Source organism: Heptranchias perlo, chromosome 4 (genome assembly GCF_035084215.1).
Source record: "Heptranchias perlo isolate sHepPer1 chromosome 4, sHepPer1.hap1, whole genome shotgun sequence".
Taxonomy (NCBI): domain Eukaryota; kingdom Metazoa; phylum Chordata; class Chondrichthyes; order Hexanchiformes; family Hexanchidae; genus Heptranchias; species Heptranchias perlo.
The window spans coordinates 123,002,238-123,009,029 of NC_090328.1; positions in this window are offsets into that span (position 1 = coordinate 123,002,238).

Below are 6,792 nucleotides of genomic sequence, written 5' to 3' on the forward strand. Positions count from 1 at the left end.
AGGGCAGTTAAGAGTCAACCACGTTGGTCTGGGACTGGAATCACATACAAGCCCAGAGTAGGTAAGGCTGGCAGGTTTCCTTCCCAAAAGGACATTAGTGAAGCAATTGGGTTTTATAAAAGCAGGGGATGATGCAGAGATTGTAGTTAAGGAGGAGGAGTGTGAAATATTGGATGGGATAAACATTGTGAGAGAGGAAGTATTAAGGGGTGTAGCATCTTTGAAAGTAGATAAATCACCAGGCCCAGATGAACTGTATCCCAGGCTGCGAAGAGAAGCAAGGAAGGAAATAACGGAGCCTCTAACCATCATTTTTCAATCTTCCCTGCTACAGGCGTGGTGCTGGAGGATTGGAGGACTGCTAACCTTGTACCATTGTTTAAAAAGGGAGAAAGAGATAGATCAAGTAATTATGGGCCAGTCAGTCTAATCTCGATGGTGGGCAAATTATTGGAATCGATTCTGAGGGACAGCATAAATCGTCATTTAGAAAGGCATGGATTCATCAAGGACAGTCAGCATAGATTTGTTAAGGGAAGGTCGTGTCTGACTAACTTGGTTCAATTTTTTGAGCAGATAACAAGGAGCGTTGATGAGGGTAAGGAGTTTGATGTAGTGTACATGTATTTTAGCAAGGCTTTTGACAAGGTCCCACGTGGCAGACTGGTCATAAAAGTAAAAGCCCATGGGATCCAAGGGAAAGTGACTAGTTGGATCCAAAATTGGCTCAGTGGCAGGAAGCAAAGGGTAATGGTCGACGGGTGTTTTTGCGACAGGAAGGCTGTTTCCACTGGGGTCCCGCAAGGCTCAGTACTAGGTCCCTTGCTTTTTGTGGTATATATTAATGATTTGGACTTGAATGTGGGGGGGCTTGTTCAAAAAGTTTGCAGATAATACAAAAATTGGCCATGTGGTTGATAGTGAGGAGGAAAGTTATAGACTGCAGGAAGATATTAATTGACAGGTCAGGTGGGCACAAAAGTGGCAAATGGAATTCAATCCAGAGAAGTGTGAGGTAATGCATTTGGGGAGGGCAAACAAGGCAAGGGAGTACACAATAAATGGGAGGATACTGAGAGGTGCAGAGGAAGTGAGGGACCTTGGAGTGCATGTCCACAGATCCTTGAACGTAGCAGGACAGGTAGACAAAGTGGTTTAAAAGGCATATGGGATACTTTCCTTTATTAGCCGAGGCACAGAATATAAGAGCAGGGAGGTTATGCTAGCACTCTATAAAACATTGGTTAGGCCACAGCTTGAGTACTGCGTACAGTTCTGGTCACCACATTATAAGAAAGATATGACTGCACTAGAGAGGGTACAGAGAAGATTTACGAGGATGTTGCCAGGCCTGGAGAATTTTAGCTATGAGAAAAGATTGGAAAGGCTGGGGTTGTTCTCTTTGGAACAGGGGAGGCTGAGGGGAGATTTAATTGATGTATATAAATTATGATGGACTAGATAGAGTGGATAGGGAGGACCTATTTCCCTTAGCAGAGGGATCAGTGACCAGGGGGCATAGATTTAAAGTAATTGGTAGAAGGATTAGACGGGAACTGAGGAGAAACGTTTTCACCCAGAGGGTGATGGGGGGTCTGGAACTCACTGCCTGAAAGGGTGGTAGAGGCAGAAACCCTCAACTCATTTAAAAAGTACTTGGATGAGCACTTGAAGTGCCGTAACCTACAGGGCTACGGACCAAGAGCTGGAAAGTGGGATTATGCTGAACTGCTCTTTTTCGGCCGGCACGGACATGATGGGCCAAATGGCCTCCTGCTGTGCTGTAACTTTCTATGATTCTATGGTCACTTTTACTGATAGTAATTTTTTATTTCCAGCTATTTTAAACTGAATTCAAATTCAAACTAGTGACATAATCTCTGTCCATTACAAATCAAAAAGGCCAGCATTTATTTTTATGGCAACTATTATTTGTTGATACAAATGCATAGAAATTAAGACCAAATCACTTATGTCTATGCATCTGAGTTCCTCGTGTATTTTTAGTCAAGCAGGTCACTTTTCAGACAGTTCTATTATTATTGCATTGTTAATAACATTGATTAAACAACAGCTTGCATTATATAAAGCCTTTAATATAGTAAATGTTTCTAGGCACTCTGAATCATAGAATCATAGAAAGGTTACAGGACAGAAGGAGGCCATTCGGCCCATTGAGTCCGCGCTGGCTCTATGCAAGAGCAATCCAGCTAGTCCCACTCCCCCGCCCTATCCCTGTAGCCCTGCAATTTTTTTCCTTTCAAGTACTTATCCAGTTCCCTTTTGAAGGCCATGAATGAATCTGCCTCCACCACCCCCCAGCAGTGCATTCCAGATCCTAATCACTCGCTGTGTAAAAAATGTTTCCTCATGTCGCCTTTGGTTCTTTTGCCAATCACCTTAAATCTATGTCTTCTGGTTCTTGATCCTTCCACCAGTGAGAACAGCTTTTCTCTACCTATTCTGTTTAGACTCTTCATGATTTTAAATACCTCTATCAAATCTCCTCGTAACCGTCTCTGTTCCAAGGAGAACAACCCCAGCTTCTCCAGTCTATCCACGTAACTAAAGTCCCTCATCCCTGGAATCATTCTAGTAAATCTTTTCTGCACCCTCTCTAAGGCTTTCACATCTTTCTTAAAGTGCGGTGCCCAGAACTGGACACAATACTCCAGTTGTGGTTGAACCAGTGTTTTATAAAGGTTCATCATCACTTCCTTACTTTTATACTCTATGCCTCTATTTATAAAGCCCAGGATCCCATATGCTTTTATATCCGCTTTCTCAACCTGCCCTGCCACTTTCAACATATACCCCCAGATCTCTCTGCTCCTGTACCCCTTTTAGAATTGTACTCCCTAGTTTATATTTCCTCTTCTTGTTCTTCCTACCGAAATGTATCACTTCACATTTTCCTGCGTTAAATTTCATCTGCCATGTGACCGCCCATTCCACCAGCCTTTCTTTATTCTCTTGAAGTCTATCACTCAGTTCACCGCTACTCTCTGTTTCCTGTCCCTTAGCCAATTCTGTATCTATGCTGCTACTGCCCCCTTTATTCCATGGACTTCAATCTTAATGACAAGCCTACCATGCCACACTTTATCAAACGCCTTTTGAAAGTCCATATTTACTAAAGCAACCGCATTGCCCTCATCTACCCTCTCTATTACCTCATCAAAAAACTCTATCAAGTTAGTTAAACATGATTTGCCATTAACAAATCCATGCTGGCTTTCCCTAATCAATCCACACTTGTCCAAGTGACTGCTAATTCTGTCCCAGAATATCGTTTCTAAAAGTTTCCCTGATAAGATGTAAGGGAGAAATTGGGACAAAGCTATAAAGTGATAATGGGGTGAGGGTAAAGGAAGAATTGACTTAGGGACAATGCAAGAAGAGAAGGAGGCTGAAAGAGCCCAGCAGAACTTTCAAATCTTGAAGATGAAAAAATCAATGAGCTCCTCCAGCTTTGTATCCGGTTGGGCTTGGAACATAGGAACAAGAGTAGGCCATTCAGCCCCTAGAGCTGATTCTGCCATTCAGTTAGATCATGGCTGATCTGTATCTTAACTCCATCTACCCACCTTGGTTCCGTAACCCTTAACACCATTGCCTAACAAAAATCTAGTTCAGTGAACAAAAGTTCAGTACTCAGCCACGATTGTTACTAATCTGTGAGTGGGTGACTTGTTTTACCACCAGTGGTAAGTTAAAACTTAATGGGGTAGAAGTTGCATGGAGTGGTGAACCAACATTGCTCACCGCTCCATAGATTTATACTAACCCACAAACTTACTTTTGTTCGGGCACTTCCTCGGATAGGAAGCGGAGAAGAGCCCAGCGTCAGTTCAAGTGGAGTTAGGACCAATGGGAGAAGCGAGAGGATCGATCTCTCCCCTCGATCAATCAGATCGCAGCATTTTTGACAAGCTGCGTTCACTCTCTCTGCCGGCTTGGAACCTTAAACCAGGAAGTGAAAGCTACAACATTAAAATCAATGTAAAAACTGTTGTAGACAGCGAAAGAAAGAGGGTAAGAAATAATTGAATTAAATAGTGACTCATCTCCTGACTCCCCAAAGCCTTTCCACCATCTACAAGGCACAAGTCAGGAGTGTGATGGAATACTCTCCACTTGCTTGGATGAGTGCAGCTCCAACAACACTCAAGAAGCTCGACACCATCCAAGATAAAGCAGCCCGCTTGATTGGCACCCCATCCACCACCCTAAACATTCACTCCCTTCACCACCGGCGTACTGTGGCTGCAGTGTGTACCATCCACAGGATGCACTGCAGCAACTCACCAAGGCTTCTTCGACAGCACCTCCCAAACCCGCGACCTCTACCACCTAGAAGGACAAGAGCAGCAGGCACATGGGAACAACACCACCTGCACGTTCCCCTCCAAGTCACACACCATCCCGACTTGGAAATATATCGCTGTTCCTTCATTGTCGCTGGGTCAAAATCCTGGAACTCCCTTCCTAACGGCACTGTGGGAGAACCGTCACCACACAGACTGCAGCGGTTCAAGAAGGCGACTCACCACCACCTTCTCGAGGGCAATTAGGGATGGGCAATAAATGCCGGCCTCGCCAGCGACGCCCACATCCCGTGAACGAATAAAAAAATAAATAAATAAAAGACAGAAGGGAAAAGTAAAAAAAAAATTAAATTTTTAATTAAAAAAAAATGTTTTAATGACCAAAAACTATTAAAATAAGGAGTAATGAGACACCACATTTTTTTAAGTTAATTTTTAGCTGTTTGGCAGTCATTAAGCCTTAAATATTAGTTTAGACTTGGTATTTTTAAGCGTACCTGTTTTGTGATGATATGAGTTACTTTTCAACTGGACGGATAAGCAAGTTTCCACTTTTTCAATGATTTCCCTGATTGCAGCGTGTGAAATGATATACCTTTAATTCAAAGCTGTCATATCGCCAGTGAACCAGCAGCAGCAAGTTCCGGATTACCTCATTTCACTGCACTGCTCCTCGATTTCACCACTAACAACGGTGAGCACTGTTGAGCTCCCAGTTATTTCATGAGCGATTTCTGCCCCATTGGAGCTGAAAATGGGTCAATAGTGTCAATTGTACTAACCTGACATAAGTGTCTTTACATCTGACAATCAAAAAATAGACACAATAGTACCTGAACAAGTATACCTCATCTTTAGGAAGGAAAAGCAATGCTAGTGACCTTAATTACAGGTTTCAGAATTAAAATCACTTTGTTATAAAATAATAGTGCCCCGGAAAACCCACAAGACCTGCTCCGTTACCGTAACAACAATGGAGCTGGACTTCCACCAGCTGGCCAGTTTAGCTCCTGACCCTCTCCTGATTTGCTGGTCAAGGGCTGGTGGGTACCTGTGCCATTTGTTGGCACAGCTGGGGTGCCCCCTAGATGAATGGTTGAAAATTGGCAGTGGCCTATTACCAAGAGTGGCCAGTTTCATATAAGAGAATCGGGTCTTACAAAATGTTGTGGGGCCCACTTCCACCAGGACGAGGCCCTGGGACACTGACAGGCCTGCTTGGATAGGCACACATAGCATTGGAAGCAACGGAGGCAAAGTTGGCAGAAGTTCTGGTGCTTGATTTCATCCGGTCAACCCCTCCACTTTCAGTGACATCTGCACGGGGTGGGGGGTAAGGAGGAGCAGGTTTAAGAAGCACCCTGCCCCCATCTCCAATGGAAATGCCGATTGATGTTCAACAGGGTGGAAACCTAACAGAAATAGGTCCCGCCCAAAATTCCACCCCCATCCAACCCCGAATATGGCATCATTACGTTGACTGGGACATGGTGGCATTCCAAAGGTCGATAGAGGTCTTTAGGATTATGAAAAGGTTTGATTGGGTAGACATAGAGAAGATGCTTCCACTTGTGGGGGGAGACCGAAACTAGGGGCCATAAACATAAGATAGTCACTAATAAATCCAATAGGAAATACAGGAGGACCTTCTTTACCCAGGGAGTGGTTAGAATGTGGAACTCGCTACCACATGGAGTAGTTGAGGCGAATAGCATAGATGCCTTTAAGGGGAAGTTAGATAAACACATGAGGGAGAAAGGAACAGAAGGATATGCTGATAGGGTGAGATGAAGAGGGGTGGGAGGAGGCTCCTGTTTACCAGTGCTGTAGATTCTATGTAATTCTATGTATCGGATTCTCTTGGCTGGTTTTTCTTAAATTAATATATCAAGTGTTGGTTGAATTGTTCGGCAGCCCAGCTTTCTAAATACAATACCCAAAGGTTTAATTACTACGGAAAGCAATTATAAATTTGAAAGTTCTGAAGACAGTATTCTGGGATTTACCTTGAGACTAAAGAGATATTTTGTACGCTTCAAATCCCTCTTGATGTGCACCAGAAGTACCAGAACAATGGTAATCCCAGGACTCTTCAGTCCTTTCTGTCAAGTGGAAGTAAAGGCAGAATTCATTGGATGACATTCAACTATAAATGCAGACAGATGCTTCTGTGATGACATGTCCCACTGTTCATTCCACTTCTTTTATCCGCTGTAATGAAGTGCTGTCATGAGGAGATCTACAGAAAAAATGATGAGGTTTTTATCGGCATTCTTTGGATCAATTTTGTAAGTAGCGGTTCAAGCTAGTTTGAAAGCAGTGAATGAAGTGTCAAGAATGACAGGAGTATTGGCTGTCATTTCAGGGAGAAAAATCTTCTGCCCTTCCCCCCTATATTAGGGTTTATTGCTCAAGGGGTGCAGTGTATTTGAGTGTTGAGGGTTAGGTCAGCCCTATTGGGGTA